At 33.1% G+C, this 21,284-nt stretch overlaps 1 pseudogene; it reads right to left on the bottom strand.

Moving 5' to 3' along the window:
* LOC149577239 (putative LRR receptor-like serine/threonine-protein kinase At1g67720) overlaps nucleotides 1–19,504 on the bottom strand; it is a 155,782-nt pseudogene extending 136,278 nt beyond the window's left edge.
* Between the last annotated feature and the right edge of the window lie 1,780 nt (nucleotides 19,505–21,284).

Consider the following 21,284-nt stretch of genomic DNA (forward strand, 5'->3'; position numbering starts at 1 on the left):
AAGTTGAATTAGATTATTAATAAGGAAAGAATATTAAATTGATATAAATATATATTTAAAGATTAGAATTTCTTGAAGACAATTACAAATTCTATATAATTCTAAGTATAAAATATATATTTGAAGCCTTTAAACTGGAACCAAGAGCAACTTGAGGTATAGCCCAAATTGGGTTCATTACAATGGGTATCAGAGCCTGATCCTGCCATCCTAAGAAATATAGTAAATGACAAGAGGAGTAAAGATGAGTGAGCAATTATCTAATTAAATTAGAAATGTTATGGAATAGACAAACCAAACCTTAGCAGAACAAATAGAAAGATCAAATCAAGCACTTCTTCAAGCCTTGCAAAACATGGGAAATTCCATAAACAATCTAAGAAACAATAATGCTAGTGGAAGAGATGTAAGTTCAAACCACTCAACAAATAATGGAGCTTCATCATCTCGAGTGCCCAATCCCCCTTTCTTACCTCAGGAGGACCCATCGATGGAAGGAGAGGGACGAACAACCAATCATGCTATTGAGAATGCAAGAGATTATGCTAGTCTTGAACCAAAAATCAGAGAGCAACATTTAGAGAATTCTATGAAGCCAACAGGCAAGAAACTCCCACGAAAGGAAGAAGACTGCAAAATCAAGATCTTAAATGCAAAATAAATAAAATAACACTCTCAAATTTTGATGGATCGAAAAAGACCACTGCACGTGCTTGGCTACAAAAGTTGAACACTTATCTTACCCTTAGCCTGATGATAGAAGAGGATGCACTTCAATTTGTGATCCTTCACTTAGAAGGCACGACACATGATTGGTGGCATCATGGCCTTGTTACTCAAGGATGCCAAAATATTACTTCTTATGAAGAATTCTCTCAAAAAATCATTAAAAGGTTTGATAGGAAGCACCCTCAAGAAGACTTTAGAAAGTTGACTTAAATCAAGCAACAAGGATTAATTGAAGGGTATATAACCGAATTCCAAAAACTCTCAGTCAGAGTTACAGGAGTAGATAATGACAGACTCACTTACTTGTTAATGGAAGGATTAAAAGATTCACTAAGAGGGTTTGTTAGTGCTCTTAAACCAACATCTTTGGACGATGCCATTGAAATAGCTTTGAGATTAGAAATTTCATCATCAAGTTGTAGACCTTCAAACAACCAAAGCAAACCATTCCATGATACGAGTGAAAAGCACAATCAAGAACTCCCAAAAAGAAAATGTTTTCACTATGGTGAGGACTTTGAAAAGGGTCACCTATGCCAAGATGAGAAAGCTCAAAAATAATGAGAAGACTTAAGAAGGAAGAATTTATGCTTCAAATGCAAGGAATCATGGGAACCAGGACATAAATCCAGGACATAAATGTGGGAAGAAAAGCCAAGTTCATAGAATAGAGGAAATAATCAACCCAAAATTAGAAGGGACATCACTAAAGAAGATGAGATATAATCAAGGGAACATCAATAAAATTCAGTCAATAAACAAAGAGGGAAACCAATGGAGCTTCGAGGAAGTTCAACCATAGTTAAAATATGAAATTGTAAATTTTCTTAATTAATGTAATCATAAAGATGTAAAGTTGATTACTTGAAAAATGATTTAGGGATTTCAAGTAGCTTTCCTATGGAGTCTACAATCAAGGAAGGTCTATAAGATGCCTTATTATAGTACTAGTTAAGGGAAATATAGAAACCCTACTATATTTAACTTTCCTACGGGGTCTACAATTAATTGAGGTCTATTAAGACACCTTATTGTAGTATCAGTTAAGGGAAAGGCCATATTTAACTTTCCTGTGAGGTTTGCACTTAAGGGAGGTCTGTTAAGACACCTTATTGTAGTATCAGTTAAGGGAAAGGCCATATTTAACTTTCCTATGGGGTCTACAGTTAAGGGAGGTCTGTTAAGACACCTTATTGTAGTATCAGTTAAGGGAAAGGCCACATTTAACTTTCCCATGGGGTCTGCAGTTAAGGGAGGTCTGTTAAGACACCATATTGTAGTATCAGTTAAGGGAAATGCCATATTTAAGTTTCCTATGGGGTTTGTAGTTAAGGGAGGTTTGTTAAGACACCTTATTGTAGTATCAATTAAGGGAAAGGCCATATTTAACTTTCCTATGGGGTCTACAATTAAGGGAGGTCTGTTAAGACACCTTATTGTAGTATCAATTTAGGGAAAGGCCATATTTAACTTTCCTATGGAGTCTGCAATAAGGAAGGTCTGTTAAGACACCTTATTGTAGTACTAGTTAAGGGAAAGACTATAAGGGCATCTATCCTTCCTATGAAGTCTACAATCGGGAAAGAGTTGCTATGATACCCTATTGCAGTACTAGTTAAGGGGAAGATAGTAAGGGAACCCTATCACTTTCCTATGGAGTCTGCAATCAGGTGAGAACACCCTATTGTAGTACTAGTTAAGGGGAAGATAGTAAGGGCACCCTACCAACTTTCCTATGGAGTCTGCAATCAAGGGAGAGCGGTTAGGACACCCTATTGTAGTACTGGTTAAGGGAAAGATAATAATGGCTCCTTTTCACAAGAACCTTTCTAGCCAAACAAGAAATCCACTATGTGGACAACCTCATGTGGATGCCTAACACCTACCATCGAGGCCAAGGGGGCCAAAGTTCCGCTCTTGGGCTTAGCATGGAATTGGCTTGGATTAACTTAATATCATTCAAATTTCTTTGAAGTTTATATATATATATGCATGTATTTATGCTTATTTTGTGGTTGCAGGGTTTATAAGCCTAAAAAAGAAGTATAGTCATTATGCAGTTTAGGATCTAATCAAGGTTATGTATGATGTGTCTACATCGTGTCTTTAGGCATCAATGTGTATGCTTTGTGTTTTCTTTGTGTCTCCATACATTCATATGTATACTTCGCATTCAAATGCATACTGCATGTGTGGCTCTTTATAGAATAGAATGAAGTAATCTTATAAGAAAAAAAATTGAATGGGATCTAGTAGTCAATTTTGTTATATAAGATGAACAAATATGAAAATGATTATTGGTTGAGGAGAAGCAAATTCAAGAGGGGCGGACTTGTCATGAGCCCAAATTTAAGGATATATGAATATTTGAATTTAATAATTAATGATAATAATAATAAATTGATTAATAGACTAATCAATATAATATATAATAATAATTCAAGAATTAATTTAAGTGATAGCACAATATGATATTATATTTACATAACATATATTTAATATGTTATAATAGCATATAATAATTACAAAGATATTAATTATAATTAATATGAAATAGCATTAATAATTTTATAATGGAATAACACATATCCACATATAATATTATAATATATTACTTCAAATATGAGTAGTAAATATATTTATAAACAATCAAATACACTATGTAACTATATTTATAAACAATCAAATACACTATGTAATAATAATAATAATAATACTATTTGGTCTTAGTAATATTATTATTACAACATACGGTTATACCAAAGACTTATTAATATACCCAACCAACAGAATACATAAACCATTGATCTTAGTAATATTATTATTACAACATACGGTTATACCAAAGACTTATTAATATACCCAACCAACAGAATACATAAACCATTGATGACAAGGAAGAGTTGTGTCACATCGAGCTAATACTTAAAGAGGTGAGCGAACGGTTAAAAGGGATAGCTGACTAGAAAAAGTATCGATTATTACATTGCTTAACCCCAAATGTGCACAGACCAAGGGGATAAGGTAGCAACACCGATTCTCCTAAAAACAAGAGAAGTAAATATATGCCACGACACTAATAGAAAATACAGCGAAGACGTGGTCACTCGGAATGACATCAATATTTTTGAAGGGAATCAGCATCGAGTGCATTTACTAATCATCATCATGATATTTGTCAAGATCTACACCCAATCTCATCGGGTCTAGCATCAAGCATTAATTCTGAAATCTCCAGCAAGCTTTACATTGAGTACTGACCGTAGCATATCAAGGGACAATAGACTTAAGAGAATCATAGAAACTCATTGAATACAAAAGGATATAATTGATCAGTCACGGTAGGACAACGTGGAGGTACAGGCAACGTCAGGTCTCATAACCACGTGGAACAAGTATTCCTTAATGCCCGAGCTTACATTCAATACCAGTACCTTTAAACTATTTTAGTACCATCAAAACTTTAGAAACTTAAAAAGTAATCACTCTATGTAATCATTCAACTAATCATTTAACTCTATTATTCACTTTTTTTTTTTCCAAATTGTTAACTTATTGTTCTTTATATTATTGAGTATCAATAAATAAATTCAAAATTACCAACCATAAACTTAGTTATTACCAAGTTGCGCAGTAAAGTATAAAATATGTGAAACAACTTGCAACACAAATAACATTCACACATTTAACACCATGATTTTAACATGAAAACCATGTGAAGGGGAAAAACACCTAGAATAGAAAACTCAAAAATATTCACTCTGTTGAAGTGAGGTATTGTAGGAGCCAACCTTGTTACAGGTTATATACAAATTGTTAATGTGACCGTGTTGGAGGATTATAACAAAAGATCATATAGACCTTATCACTCCTTGTTCATGACTAAAGAGTAGCCTGATTTAAAGGACTTACCAACACCACTAATCGATGTTACATATAGGATTTCATGGACTTGTTAGGTCCACTTGGTACTTTTGAGATTTTTTACTACAATGGTGAAAAAGTAATTGTAGAGATGATCTGCTATGAATAGAAACTACTTTAACTTTTTTAGATCTTAGTTCCTTTCTCTTTCTATGTTTAGTCTCTCTCTTGGATCTCTTTTCACTCCATACTTTTGACTGGCTAATTAACACCTTCACTTTCTCAAACTTTTCTCAGTTCACCTAGCTAAATTATCTTCTTTCCCTTTCTTCAACTTCACATTCAAACAACTTAACACTCCAACAATATGATCAACAATTAAATCAACTTTGAACCAACAACCTAAAACTATCTTAATTGCATCCTTAAATAGTCATTTTCTTCCATCTTTTTTTTAATTAATTGTAGGTGTCAATCTTAGGTTTATACAAAATTTCTAGATTCAAGACTTCATAGTGTATTTAGACACTTAGATAGTATAGCTCTCATAGAACTTTATTTTTAACTTTAGGGGTTCACTTATCAAAGGCTTAAGGCTCACTAATCTTTTGGGAGTGCTACCCAACTATAGGTAAGTAAGATTTCTACTAGTAGAGGAAACATGACTAAAAACATGTTGATATAGAAAATACATAAGACCTTGATGGAGGGGAGGTCCATCACCTTTTTTATTACAATTATTGAGAGACAAAAGCAAGTGAAATAAAATAGTAACATTTTCACCATGGAAGTTGTAGTTGAGAATAATGAATTTGTATCCATGATACCTAGTACAACCACCCTATAAAGTAAAATAATTTATTATATACAAAAAAAATGAGGATACGGAGGGGGATAGGAGGATCTAGAGTACTCAAAGTTGGAAGAAGCAACTACCAATATTTCATCCTTCTTAGTGAATTATTTCTTGTAGATTTTGTAATCTCGAGCCCTCTTTCTCTCATCAAGGTTGTCATTACATTCCAAACTACTGTCTTCAATAATGAGTTCTAGTATCACCACAAACTTGATACTACTAATGGAGACCTATCCATTGTTCCAAGAATCAAATAAATGTGAGGGAAAAGGTATTGTTAAAACCTTACATGGTGATAATGTAGTTAGAAAGCCTAGAATTCAAAAAAAAATTGAGAGATCACGATTTTGAATCAGCTTAACTTGGGGCCTCACCTTCTTTAAAGGGCTCTGTGTGACTACTTAGTCTTGTGAACACCACTTTTTGATCATCCATTGTTGCAATTGTGAACACCATTATTTGTTTTTTGTTAAATGAAAGTAGGTTCTAAAGGGGTCCTAAAACCCTTTTTCACTGGCATATAAAGACAATAAGCATTGAAACACAACTTAGACAAAATATTAAACAAAATTATCATACACTAGCACCTATACAAAATCCAAAATAGAACCACCTACATCAAGAAACAAAAACAATGGACTAGAAAACAACACAAAATAGGAAAAAACCAACACAAAGCCTTAGCTAGACAAGGTTCTTAAGATACTCCACAAATTTAAGCCCAAATTTCTCTATGGTGTCAACAACCTTATTTATGTGAAGGGTCTCCTTATTATCATTCTACTCCTCCTTCATGCAGTAAAAGCACAAACCTGTGTCACGTTTTATAAAGAAAAAGGATCCCAGAACATGAATTGTTCAACTTTTCTGTCATAAAAATGGTATTTGTGTTTATAATTTGAAGATTATGTAAACTGATGAAATGCATAAAATTGGATGGGTTTTATGCCTATAAACTTTAAAAATTTTTTTAATAAGAATTTATTCATTTTAAAAAATTTTTGAAGTCTTTTTTTTTAAACTACAAAAAATATAAGGTATAGTTCCCATCAAATAAGTATATGAAAATCATCTTTTTTGCACTAATTTGAAAATATGTTATAGATAAAAATGTATAGCCAGGTCACAAAAGAAATTTTTTCTTTTTATGTATATTTTCTTTTTTATCAGAACTTGAGATCAACCTTATTAAAAACCAACTCTTGTTTCCTCTCCTCAAAACTTCTCTATCAAATTTATACCTTTTTGAAAAAACAATTACATATTATTGAAGAAGATTATCTCCTCTATGATAAATCTATTTTATATGATTTTCTATTAATTTGAATATATTTCCACAATCCATAACTTAGATTGATGCAATTTCTGGAATTGATTGTGTTTGATGTTTTTGCATCAATGTTTCAAATCACACTCTATGATTCATCATCAAGATGAGAAGTGCAAGAACAATAACCTCCAAAAACTTCTCATCTTGATGATGGATCACATAGTGTTATTCAAAATCTTGATGCAAAAATACCAAACACAATCAATCCTAGAAACTACATCAATCTATGATTTACTATTTTTCTTTCTTTCTTGAGGTAGCATCTTTTCAAATGTTAAAATAAATACTTATAATATTTTGAAATCATAACATATTTTTATTAATAAAAGCACTATGAAATTTATAAAATGATGGTTTTAATTACAAGATCTATATAAGGGTATTTTTAGTTTTAGGAAAAAATTGAGTTTATATAGAGAAATGAGATTTGACCAAAATAGGTTTAGAGGTCCTCATAAGTTGACACAGATCTATGCTTGTACCCCATGGTATACTATACCATAGATGGATTTTAGAAGGATTTACATGCAATAAAAATATAGAAATGTGTGTGTGTGTGTGTGTGTGTGTGAGAGAGAGAGAGAGAGAGAGAGAGAGTTGGGTAAAATAAACAAATTTTGGTTTCCCAAGGAGATTTTGCACATGGAAAAGACAGGAAGCCTCTCAATCCTTATTCAATGTGCACACTTACAGCCTTGAAGAACATTTTTAGAATGCCCAAATAGATAACCAATTTTTATTTTGAAAAAAATTGACACAAAAATACAAAGCCCATTTTGGACCATGGTACTTATCATTTCAAAGGGTAAAATCCTAGAAAAAATTTAGTTGTAAATATAAAGATGAAAGAAAGAATTCATGGAAGACACAACGTGGAGTTAAAAGGAAAACCCTTTTCAAATATAAACAAAATATAGAATATGTAATTTCTTAATAGTGTCAATTCATCTTCACCGATAAGGATATATTGCAACTAATTATTTAAGGGAATATTGTTCCGGAAGAAAAGTAGAGAGAGAGAGAGAGAGAGAGAGAGAGAGAGAGAGAGAGAGAGAGAGAGAGAGAGAGAGAGAGAGAGAGAGAGAGAGCAAAAACAATTTGTAGACAAACTCTATAGTCTACTATATTATTGTGGCATAAAATCAATGAATATGAGAAGAAAAAAGATACCTGCATTACATAAGTGGCAATTAGACTAATAAGAGATAGAAGTAAAGCTATTCATAGCCAATAATCTTTCTAAACCTAAATAGTTACATACCCATGTAGTAGTCCTCAAAGAGAACTCATCAAATATTTTTAAAAAATCTTCTTAAGATAAAGATGAAACCCATTTTCATCATGTTGATGCACAATAGAGGACTTCCATTTTGTTCCAACAATAACAACAACAAAGTTCCAAAATGCCAAAATGAATGAGTTGTTTTAGTTTTGGGTTTTCAAAAGCATTGTATGATATCATGTGTTCTCTGATTTATTTCATTATAATATGCTATGTCTCTCACCTAAACAATTATGATTTGATATTGTTAGGATGCTACATTTATTTTAATATTTTTGATGTTTAATATAGTTTTTTTTCTAAATTATACTTTAAATGACATTTATTAATTTATAAGTTCTATAACATAGAAAAATATTATCCAAGATAATATTCATTTACATTATATCATTTAAAATTAATAAATTTTACTTTAAATAAAACATGGATATATTTTTTTCTTTTTATCATAAAGATTAAATTTAGGGGTAGTTAAAAAAAAGATTGTAATAAATTTCCATGGTGAAGTGGAGTTTTCATTCAAGAATTTTTTTTTCACATATAACTAGAGGATATTTTACATAATGAGGGCATCTTTATCTAGTACGGCTTAGAGTTCTTTTCTTAGTCCATGGAGATTGATTGAAGTACATCTTGAGTTCATTTTATAGAGTCACTTAAAAATTTTCTATATGTACATGCATATCGCAGAAGGGGTTTTTAAATTTTATCCCAGTTTGAGGGTCATCCAAGGGGTTTTTAAAATTTATTCCAGAGCAGTTTTTATACTAGTATCAATTCTAGATGACTTGGAAAGCCTTTTGGATTAGTTGGCTTGGTATTTCATGTGGTTCAACTCTTATGTTGTAGGGATTTATCCTTCTATGTGGTTAGTTTAAGGCAATGTGGTAGTTGTAAAATTTAAATGAGATAAGAGGGTTTACCCTCCTCTTTCTTTTTCCTAGCCTTACAGACACGGTCTTCCATGGAATTCAAAATAAGATACAGAAAAGAAATCTGATCCAAGTTCTTGGAATGGTTGAGAATGGGGAAATGGTAGTAATATATTACCTAGAACTGATCTTCAAGGGTAATATACCTCATTATGGTGTAGAAAATAGTATCCCAGGGCTTCAAAAGATGCTCTCTAGAAAACCCACCATGCATGCAAAATGACTCCTTATTAAATTTAAAGAACTTCCTCATACTAGTTTCTTTGTTCACTCTAACCTACTTGCGCCAATTCTTGACCATCAGGGAAAATCCTCTAACCATAGCAATAAGCTCTTCCATGATTTTGAATGCCATCCCATTAATGTTCACTTTCCTGTCATTCGAAAAGTTGAAGAATTCCATTGAAATGTGCTCGTCATGTTTTTCCATTCCTTCCATAAATGGTAGTAAACCACCTTCTCAAAGATAAACCATCACAACTTCACTCTTATGAATGCAAGCCTCAACCCCCACAAATTCAATGCAGTTACTTGTACCCATTTCTCCACCCAACTCAACCACCAACTCCTCAAATTTTTTAGACATCTCCTTATTAAAAATTTGGTAGTCACAGTTGGTTAAAAGAAATTGCACAAGATGAAAATGTTAAGGCATCAAAAACCCATCATAAGAATGCAAGGTTTCCCTAAAATTGAAAAACTTCCCTCAATGGCACATGTGATTAGTACCTTTTCTTTTGTAATCACTCATCACTAGTTGTAGTTAGAGTGGGGTTTGATTAAAGTTTCTTTATCATCTTTCTTTGTCAGTATTTTATATCTTGACAAATCCACTCCATTCATCCTTTTTTAGAAATAATTAAGGCTTGCGGTAAGAGGATCATAAAAGAAAATCCTAATAAAATCTTGCCAAAATGTTACTTTATGAAAGGAAATCCGCTAGCCTTCCCACCTACGTCGATTCTTAAAGACATGCTACCTATTGTAATGATTCATGCAACATTATGAGAAGTAAACTTGTGTTCCATCATCACTTGAGTTGATGACAGAGTTTGGCTAAGCCACATGATATTTGTTGGATACAATTTTTCAATTTGTTGTCCTTGATGTTACGCAAATGTCATATCAGTTATCAGATAGAGTCTACCGAGCTCAGCTAGCCAAAAAAGAAAAATACAGAGTCGACCAAGCTTATAAGGTTGGCAAAGTGAATTATAGAGTCTACCGAGCATTCCTAGACATTACACTATGGAGACAGTTTCTACCGAGCTCACAATGTTAGAGAAGAGAAATCAGTTCTTACTGAGTTCACTCGGTCTCCAAAGGATTTTTGTAGAGTTTGTAGTGTTTAATGAGCTTCACTTGGTCAACATTGGAAATCATTTTTCGAGCAGTGTTTACCGAGTAGGGTTAGCTAATGAAGGATTTCATTGTTTTGGGAAATAAAGTTTATTTGTTTAATGTAATGTTTGTAGCTAACTGATGTATTGTTTATTGGTAAATGTAACTTGTAAATGAGCCGACTTGACAAATTGCAATGTATAAATAAAAGGTCAAGTTGTGGATTCTAATTGTAATGAGCAAGTATGCAAGTGAGTTGATTATGAAAAGAGGAAGGTGTGAGCAAATTTTGAAGAAGGATCAGATATCCTTGAGGAGCAACAAAGTTGTATCCGATCAGTGAGGATCTATTGAAGAAAAATAGAGATCTGTAACAATAAAGTTTAGTTGCATCTCATTCAGGTCACTTCATTGTTACTTTTTCATCATTGTAGCAGTGATTTGTAAATCTCTTAATAGAGTTGGTCTAACAGCCATTTTGTAAATCCTCTAACAAGGTGGACAGTTCTACTGAATTATTCTAAAGTCCTCTAGCAAAGCCACTCCTAGCAGGGTGATTAAATCCTCTAATAGGGTCACACCTAATAGAGTGTTTTGTAACCTTTAATAGGCTTGGCTCCTAATAGGGCTCACTTCAAAAGAGTGAAAATTGGTATCTAATTACTTCGTGGTTTTTCCCATATTAGGTTTTTACGTTAAATCTGGTGTCTCTTGTGTTGATGTTATTTTCTTTTGCATGCATGTTAATGATTATGAATGCTTAAAGATAAAAAACAAGTTAATCTACAGAGTTACAATATTTTTCTGTGTGGCTATCAAGTGACAGCAGTAACTAGTTATTTAAGAAATCAAAAAACCTGTTGTTATGTTTTGTGACAACATAAGTGCAACTAATATATCTAAAAATCTAGTGATGCATTCAAAAACCAAGCACATTGCAATAAAGTATCACTTTGTAAGAGAATTGGTGTAGGATAAGGAGGTCAGATTGGAATATGTCCATACAAAAGAACAAGTTGCTAACATATTCACCAAGCCTTTACCTAAGGATGAATTTTTGTATCTAAGATGTAAATTAGGGGTCATTCCCCTATCTAAAGCTCACTAAAATGAAGTTCTAGTGATGCATCAATAGGTACCATGTTGAAGATCTTTCAATTGATGTAGTATAGTCATAAGAATATTGCATATGAATCAGTACATAAGGTACATTGTTCTTTATTTGGTTTGTGTTGTCTTTGGCATGTGTATTCAAATAGGGAGAGTATACTGTCATATCTTTCTGAAATTTAAATTTTTTTGTGAAGAGTTTGATGTTTGCAAAGAAGCTATGTAATTCCTTCACAGAGGGAGATTACTGTATTTGAAGTTTTGTGGAATGAAATGTAAGAGGGAGAAACATTCTGTCAGAAAAGACTTGTTCTCAAATTTCATTCTACTATGACATGTTGTGTTGCCATCAATGTCAAAGAGGGAGATTGTTGGATATAATTATTCAATTGTGTGTTTTCTTTGATGTTACACAAATGTCATATCAGTTATCAGATAGAGTCTACCAAGCTCAGCTGGTCAACAAAGCAAAAGATAGAGTCTATCGAGCTTAGAAGGTTAGCAAAGTGACTTACAGAGTCTACCAAGCATTCTTGAATATTACATTGTGGAGACAGTTTCTATTGAGCTCACTAGGGCACTGAAGGATTTTATGACAAAACACAATTTCTGCGAACCTCACAAGGTTAGAGATGAGAAATCAATTCTTACTGAGTTCACTCAGTCTCCAAAGGATTTTTGCAGAGTTTGTAGTGTTTACCGAGCTTCACTTGGTCAACAGTAGAAATCATTTTTGGAGCACTGTTTATAGAGTAGGGTTGGCCAATGAAGGATTTCATTATTTTTAGAAATAAAGTTTATTTGCTTCATGTAATGTTTGTAGCCGGCTGATGTATTATTTATTAGTAAATGTAACTTGTAAACGAGCCGACTTGACAATTTGTAATGTATAAATAAAAGGCCAGGTTGTGGATTCTAATTGTAATGAGTGAGTATGCAAGTGAGTTGATTATGAAAAGAGAAAAGTGTGAGGAAATTTTGAAGAAGGATAAGATATCCTTGAGGAGCAGTAGAGTTGTATCTGATTAGTGAGGATCTATTGAAGTAGAACAGAGATCTATAATATAAAAGTTTAGTTGCATCTCATTCAGGTCACTTCATTGTTACTTTTTCATCATTGTAGTAGTGATTTGTAAATCTCTTAATAGAGTTGGTCTAATAGCCATTTTGTAAATCCTCTAACAAGGTGGACGGTTCTGCTAAATTTTTCTAAAGTCCTCTAGCAAGGCCACTCCTAGCAAGGTAAATAAATCCTCTAATAGGGTCACACCTAAAAATGTATTTTGTAACCTTTAATAGGGTTGGTTCCTAACAAGGCTCACTTCAGAAGAGTAAAAATTGATAGCTAGTTACTCGGTGGCTTTTCCCATATTGGGTTTCCATGTTAAATCTAGTGTCTCTTGTGTTGATGTTATTTTCTTTTGCATGCATGTTAATGATTTTTAATGCTTAAAGATCAATAACAAGTTAATCTACCAAGTTACAACATTTTTCTATGTGGCTACTGAGTGATAATAGTAACTAGTTATTTAAGGCAACTAAGGGATTTGTGGATTTTTTTTGTGGTAATTAATTCACCCCCCCCTCAGTTACTCCATTTATAATTCCAACAATATTATGGCCAAATTTTTTCACCTTGTCTATCACTCCATTGCCTTCACACTAAATGTGGTTCACATGGATCTTTTGACACCCCTCCATCAACTTGTGAATTTCATATATTGTCACTTTGATCTTCAACTACTTTAATCCTCTCCTTTAACACGTTTAATAATTAACATTGAATCCCCCTCAATAGATAACCTGTTAATTCCTCTAGCTCTCACAATTCTCATTCTCCATAGAAGAGCCATTGCTTTTGCTTCATTTTTTTAGCCCCCTCTGAAATTCCCAGTATAGGCAACCACCAGTTCACCCATACATAATTTTAAATAAAACATGGATATTTTTTTTCCTATTTACCATAAAGATTAAATTTAAGGGTAGTTAAAAGAAATTGTAATAAATTTCTATCTTGAGGTGGAGTTTTCATCCAAGAAGATTTTTTTCATATATAACTAGAGGATATTTTACATAATGAGGGCATCTTTCTATGGTAGGACTTAGAGTTCTTTTCTTAGTCCATGGAGATTGGTTGAAGTGCATCTTGAGGTCATTTTCTAGCATGATGGACACATTTATATTTTTTCCATATGTAAATGCATATCCCAAAAGGGGGTTTTTATTTTCTCTCAGTTTGGTGGGTCATCCAAGGGAAATTTTTAATTTATCCTAGAGTATTTTGAGGGTAGTACCAATTCTAGATGACTTGGAAAGCCTTTTGGATTAGTTGACTTGGTATTTCATGTAGTTCAACTCTTATGTTATAAGGATTTATCCTTCTATCTAACCCACTAATGTTTTAATGATTTTGAGATAATTAGAGGGAATTGAACATTCATTTGAAGTTTCACATCAATTACACTTGGGTTGAGACTTTTGATGTCATCAACCGATGTTTCTAGCACTTGATCCCTTTCCTTTCTTGTTTTCATCATCTATGTGGCCCTTGATGAAAACTTTCCTTTATATTGTATTGTTCACCTCATTACTAAGGGTTCTCTATTTTGGCTAGATTTTTGCACATTATAAATTCTAGTAAATTATATTGGACACACTACATTGTAGTAAAATTCATAATTACTTAAATGCAGATATTGATTCCTTCTCTATTATTTTTCTATTTTTAACACTATTTTCCAAAGTAACCAATAAGATTCTATATAAATAGTTTTTTTTTCATTTTAATAAATATACTAAAAGAATAGAACTTTATAAAAAATAATTAAGACCTCATTTTTAAATTTTCTTTTTGGCTAGTCAAATGATTTGATTAGTAATTTTATTGAGCTAAATGATTGCATAAGTTTCCTATCATCGACTAAAAATTAAATATCAAGTTCTAAATGACTAATTTTTTTTTATGAAAATGCAACAACTAAAATATTTTCTTACCCATATGATTGGGTAATTCTACATATTACATGGCAATGTCCTGCAACTTAGCCTATAGGAAAAGACACGGGATATTCTATTTAAATATTTCATTGAGCGTCTATTTACTTTATGGGAATATGTGATCAGATCACTAAACAATAACCATCTTAGTGGAGGTTTACCAGACTTAGGAAAGTTGGAGAGCCTATAAGTTACTCATGCATAAACCCCTCAAAATTTTCATATTAATCATCTTAAACATGCAAAATAATCACTAGTCGAATATGCAAACATACCAACTCAAACCTTAAGTGATTGTGCAGGCATTTACAAAACAATAACTTGAGTGGGGAAGTTCTAGCTTGGCTATCTCAATTGCCTAACCTAAAAGAATTGTATGTCACACTGTGTACTCGCTTAATTACCTCCTCTTCTTAGAAGGCATAGTAATAATTAGTTAAATTCAGAATGTATATATTTAACCTCTCAATTACGACTTAGAACCCCAACGTAACAAATATTAGATGTGTTTCTTATAATTTTGAGTTGCTTTTTCAATGCCTACTAGAGTAGGAAATAGTTGGAAGAGCTTTTACCATAAAGGCGATCACTTAGTGAGCCTCCAGACATGTACTCATAGACAAGCATGAGATCCCTAGATTCATTACAATATCCAAGCAAACACACCAAGTTCCTATGATGAACTCTCGACAGAAGTTCAATCTGTTCATCATGCACAATTTAGTTTCACTAACCAAACAATAGTGTCAAAGATTAGTCTTTGCTAGACATGATTCATTACAGATAAATTACCTCATTTAAAAACTGTACAATCCCTTGATTGGAGAATAAGGAGAGAACATTCACAGCAATTTGTTCTCCTTCCGCGAGTTCACCTAGAAGCACTGATCCAAATCCACCGTGTCCAATCTTGTCACTAAAGTTTTTAGTAGCCATTATCATCTCTTGTAGAGAGAATGACCTAGATTTTGGTGTACTTGGTACCAAAACACTCAAGTGATCGGCACGCCAGCTAAAAATTATGCATTAGAGTAATTGGCATGTGTAGATATCCCCTATAACTATGTCTTCTGTACTTAACCTCAGCCAATACGGTTAACAAAATCTAATTATATATAATATTTGGAAATCGAGCACGAAAAGATTGTCACACCTTGGCCACACACATATATAGATTGTCACTTGAGCGAAGCCTTTAGTGCCTGAATCGACAATGTTATTTCTCCTCAATTTCTTTCTATAAATGCTGATTTCTACCAGCAAAAGTAGAGCTCCTATCGCAATTGGACACACTATTTCCACTGTTAGAGTCTTTCTCCGGTGCCCATTTGAAATATGAGGACAATCGGCATTCCTCCCTTTTTATACAGAGAAATCGGTTGCCTTCATATCTGTTACATATCAAATTAATTCAAACCACCAAATTCCTGGATATAAAAAATCTAACATCTAAGGTTCATGGTCATGAAGAATATGCAACATAGCTCTTAAGTTTCAAGGTTTGACAAAACAGTAATGTAATAAAACATCAAATTACGTGAATTTCAATAAATTGGTATCTTGAAGTTTTTGCGGAATCACACCACTGAAATTGTTGTTCTCTATAAACCTGTCACAAGAACAGAAGGAAGTCGAAATGAAATTTTAGGTGTAGCATAGTATAACAAGTTCTCTCAATTGGGTACTACAAATGAAATTGATTTGCTATTTAAGATTTTCACATGCATTAATTGGCTTGGATGAGATGCGTACAACTCTTTCAGATTAGGTAGCTCAGAGAGCCAGTCTGGAAGATGCCCACTTAACAAATTGTTTTGTAAATACTTGAACAACGACTCCAGTTTGCTATTGTTATATTTACATATTATAAATTAGGAGAGGGCCAGAACTCAATAACAAAAATAACATAAGCAAAGTGGGAGAGTTTCACAAGAAATAAAACCTTACAGACCTACACCAAATTAAATAGTCGAGAAAACAAAACTACGTTTACATGTTTCAATAGATATTATTTTCAAGTTTCCTAAACTAAAGATAGAAAATTTTGAGGGAGATCTAATCACACGTGCCCAGAGAGTAAACACAAGCTTGATGAAAATATCCTAAACCAAACTTACACCCATTTAATAATATCAAGGCCACAATCTTCAAAAGTCATTCGTAGGATGCATGATATTGAACTGGGTAATATATGCTGATAAATGATTACATGGAACATGTAACATGTAGAATTTTGGGCACTATTTTAACATAGTTTTAATAATTCTGTACATACAATTATATGGTTAAAGTTAAAATAAAATTTTCCCTTAGTTCATTATATGGCTTACTGTAGTCATATGATTTTTTTATAATTTTTGTATATGCAAATCTAGTCTCTGTATATTTTTTTAATAAGAGTTGGCTATTGTTATTCTGGAGAATAATTGAAATTAGACATTTTAATTGTTTTTTATACAGTACTTAACTATTTGGTACCTTGGTAATATGATTTTTTTATTTAATAAGTTTATTTTCCTATTTGTAAATACCACATTCAAGAAATCACTATCTAAGAAATAGACTTCAGTGTACAAGAAGAGGAATGCCCATAACTATAAGTTTAATCACTGATTTGAGATCATTATTTAAAAGAAAAATTTTAGATTTTGGAAAATAATCAAAGAGGTATGTATAATCTAATGGTTAAGTAAAAAGTTTAAAATTATATCAATGTTTAATAGACTGAATGACACTACGATAATGAAGATTGTTATCTTATAAATTAGAAGTATTAATTTTTGCACAAGACTAAAAGTAGCCAAACTATTGTCAATTGGAATTTATTTTTTAAAAAATATTACTGAATTATTCATTGTTCAGCCTACTTTATTGTTAGATCTTTTGAACAATCCCAACTATATGTTAGCACATACCATAGAGAAGAACATGTTTCATATATAGTGAGCTATCTTGCACCGTCCAACTCAACTGTCTGTCATTAATGTTGCATACAATCCTACTACACATTTTATTTGCTTATAAATTCGACCTGTGATTAGTAGAGCCCATATTTAGGTTTCTCAACTTCGTGATCAGAGCCATGATTGAGGATTGCTGAATTATATTTTGCATAGTGAGCTGAGGGGAGAAGTAAAGGATTCAAAAATTGTTGTTAGGAGTTGCATGAAGGAGCTGAAATTAAAAATTAGAGCATACTGTGCAAGCCATTTGAAGCAAAGGTGACAAGTGGTGTGAGCTCAAGTTTACTTTAGCACTCTTTTGTGCAATGTTTCATTCGAATTGTTTTGGAGCATTTTTGTTGTGTGCAACTGTCTGAGAAGTACAAAAAATTTTGAGTGGAAGACATAGGCTCAAGTTTTTACTCATTGGCATTGGCAGCACACATATTTAGAATTTGCGATGACTGTGCAGTTTCAATTGAGTTGTGATTAATCTGCCATTTTTTTTGCTTTGTGTGCTTGCAAAAAAAAAAATTGTTGCATTGTATGAAGCTATCAATCAGAGATTTGTGTGAAGTTGTCGATCAGAGATTAGTAGTTTGTGGATCACCTTTTTGCAAGTGGGAGTGCCAGAAAGTGCATAGACACTTAGTGTGAGAGTGTTGTTATGAAGAAATATGAACAACATTTGAATGGTAGTTTGGTGATGTTGCAATTTTGGCTTAGAAATTTGCATTGTGTGTTGGGTCATGAAAAGAATAAAGAGAGAGATTGAATGGAAGCCTTGCATTTGAAGTGTTCTGTAATAAGAGAGTTGAAGGTGTTGGAGAGTATGAAGTATCTACCAAAATCGCTATTCCTGTGTGGAGGAGAGAAGTAAAAAGAGCTAGGTTTGTGCACTGTTGCTATTATTTGATGAAGTTTTGTTGATCATAGTACTAGCTTAAAAACTATTGAAATCTCTATTGGGCAAGGCATATAGGTTGTGTGAATGAATTATGTGTTAAAATTATTCATATTAGTTGAAAAAATCTACATAATAAATTTAATTATAGTTGTAACAATTGAGTAATTGAAGGATTTGGAAAAATTATAATAGATAAGATAATTAGATCTTTGTTATCACAGGAATATAATTATGATGTATCTTCTAACAAAGAAAGAGACCTAAACTTTACACTTTCAGATTATCTAAGTTAGTAAACTACTCTAGAACTACGCCGCCGTTTGCATGACCAGAGGTGGAGGAAGATCTCGGGTATCGCTTGTTGAAATCTTCTCAACAGAAGTAACGTTATCTGCTCCATTAACTATTTGCGGCTCCCACGTGCGGTCGAATTGGTCTTGAGGGTACCTAAATGAATGATTATTTCATGGCCGAATTATTAAAAGAGGTGTAAATTACAAATCTTGGGATACAAAAATGAATAGAGTGAGCATTATTAACCTGAGAAGCTCAGATGCGCCGAAATTCTGCCTCATTAAGAATTGAAACATTAAACCAGGGCTAAGATGAGGAGCGTACATGCCCTGTCGAAGAGGTCTGAGCTCAATAGAAGAAATAAATAGATCGACATCCTCCGATTTTCTGATCAAGCAAATATACAGCGCTTGTCCGCCACTGATCTCACTTGCTTTAGGGATTTCACTTTGAAGAGTTGGTTCACTTAAGCTTAGCATGTCCTGCGCCTCGATGGAGTAGTCGAAATCTTGAATTTTATTAGTGTAATCCATCCCCAAGAAGTATAATCTTAACAATAAAGGCACGTCAGGTTGGATGGGGAGGTTATAGCAAGATTTGTTGAGAGGCTTGGGGAAGAGTTGTAAACTTTGCTGGTAAAATTCAAGGCTTGGGTCAATATGGACTTTTCTGTGACCACCATGGATGAACTTGTCATCGGGAGTCCAGGTAATGCCCGTTTTAGGATCTCTGCGGTTTCTGTTCCACCGCAATCGAGGCTCAGAAATCCTGTGTTAAAAGGATCAATAACATCAGATAGCCAGTAGACAGAGGGACAAAAGATGGAATTTAAGAAAAATGAGAATTGCACCTGATTCGGCGCAACAAAAGTATACACCCCACGATACCATGAGAGTCAAAACACAGACGATAGCTTCCATTCTCATTATCAGGCTATCGTTTAAACAATATTAAACAAACAATGGCATTCATCATTGCATCTACGGCCGGCCAGATGCCCAATTAAAAAGGGTCGGGCGCTTGACTGAATGACAGCCGTCTATGACCGCGAAAAGCTGGGAATCTTAGAAAGCATTTTTGCGACTTACCTATACAAGGCTTCGCGTCAAGTAGTGACATACAATATAGAATGGGAAAGTAAGTTAGAAAATTGCCACTGTGAATAGTTGAAACTACCTTTTATTTCACCAGCGTTTAAAATATCTTAATTTTCCAACTAGAACAACTAGTGGCCTTTCAAAATGATTTTGTTTTCCAAGCTACTATTAACTACTCTCGTTTTGTTCAAGTCATGAGAAATACACAAGTTAAAGGAATACCATGAATGTTTTCCTATTTAAAAGTTTTTTTTGAAGGCAAGACTACCACAAGTGCATTCAAGCAAGTCCAAAGAAATTTTACGATACGATAAAAGGTTATGTGATAGGTTCTTGTTTTGAATGGCATGAGACTAAATAATGGTCAACCTAACTCATGGTAAGAAATAGCCATTTCCAAGCCTTGTAATAAGACCACGAACAATCAAACTGTCCTAGCTCATATAAACATAGAAAGCAAAATGTTTTTATCATGCTTTTCTTAATTCCTAAGCCATGTTGTCTATTAGTGTCAAACATTTAATCATTCACAAGGTAGGATTATTCAGTCATCACTGCAAGCAAGTTATCCCATATAGGTCGAGCAAAAGAATGCAGGCTTATAAATATTCTAAGTCAATACCAAATAGTAGTTATGGCCAAGCATGCTGATGGTCGCTGAGTACTCACATGATTGCAGAGTTAGTCAAAGTTTAGCGAAAGCTGACTATTATATAAGCCAAGTTGTTGAGTATATGTTCAAAATAGTTAAGGCTGATGGACAAGATGAAGAAACAATGTAAGTTGAACACTAGTTGGATGTAAGTGTCAAGTAACATAGTTTTACATTTTTGTTTAGAATGGCACTGAAATCTATGTTAGCCATTTTCATTGATTTGTAAGCATGTTTTGAATATTGAGGAGGTAATCAAGTAGGTGATTATGCATTTTGTTGAGGATTACTAATCTCTAGGCAATGGATTCCACCAATCAGAATATCACAAGGTCTAAATGGAAAAAGGATTGATTCTAGATTGTCGATTTGGATCTAGAAGGTTCACCCAATCATTTATTTAAGAAGGGTCCATGGCCTAATTGTAAAAGGTTGTTGCATACGTAAGAAGTGTGAAAAATTTGATGCATGCAAGGTTGAAGGTGGATAAGATAGAGTGCAGAGATAAAGTAGTATAGTGAAGTGTAGAGATGAATACATATCAGATCAAAGAGGTGACTAGTTAATGTATAGAGGAGATTTTTTATTAGCATATTAGTCCAAACTGAAGGATTAGGTACTGATACATTTTAATAGGTGTAGTCAACGTTTAGATCTCATTACAGAGTAGTCGTAATAGACCTCAATAAATCTCTTAACAAAGTACTTAAACTTAGTTGTAAGATTAAATCCTTTAAGCAAGGTAGACTGAACAAGTCTTATAACCTCTTAAAAGGGAAAACCCCTCATAGAGTAGATCATTAGAAGTGATCAAACTTGTAGCCATAATAGGTGAACTTAATTACTATGCTAGTGAAGATTTGTGGTTGTCATCTCCACTCCATTTTTACCTTCACCTTGGAGAGTTTATGGGTAACCAAATCTATGTGTTCATGTGTTATGAGTTACTTT

The sequence above is a fragment of the Cupressus sempervirens genome, chromosome 1 (assembly GCF_028749045.1).
Source record: "Cupressus sempervirens isolate cs-2001-9-10 chromosome 1, ASM2874904v1, whole genome shotgun sequence".
Taxonomy (NCBI): domain Eukaryota; kingdom Viridiplantae; phylum Streptophyta; class Pinopsida; order Cupressales; family Cupressaceae; genus Cupressus; species Cupressus sempervirens.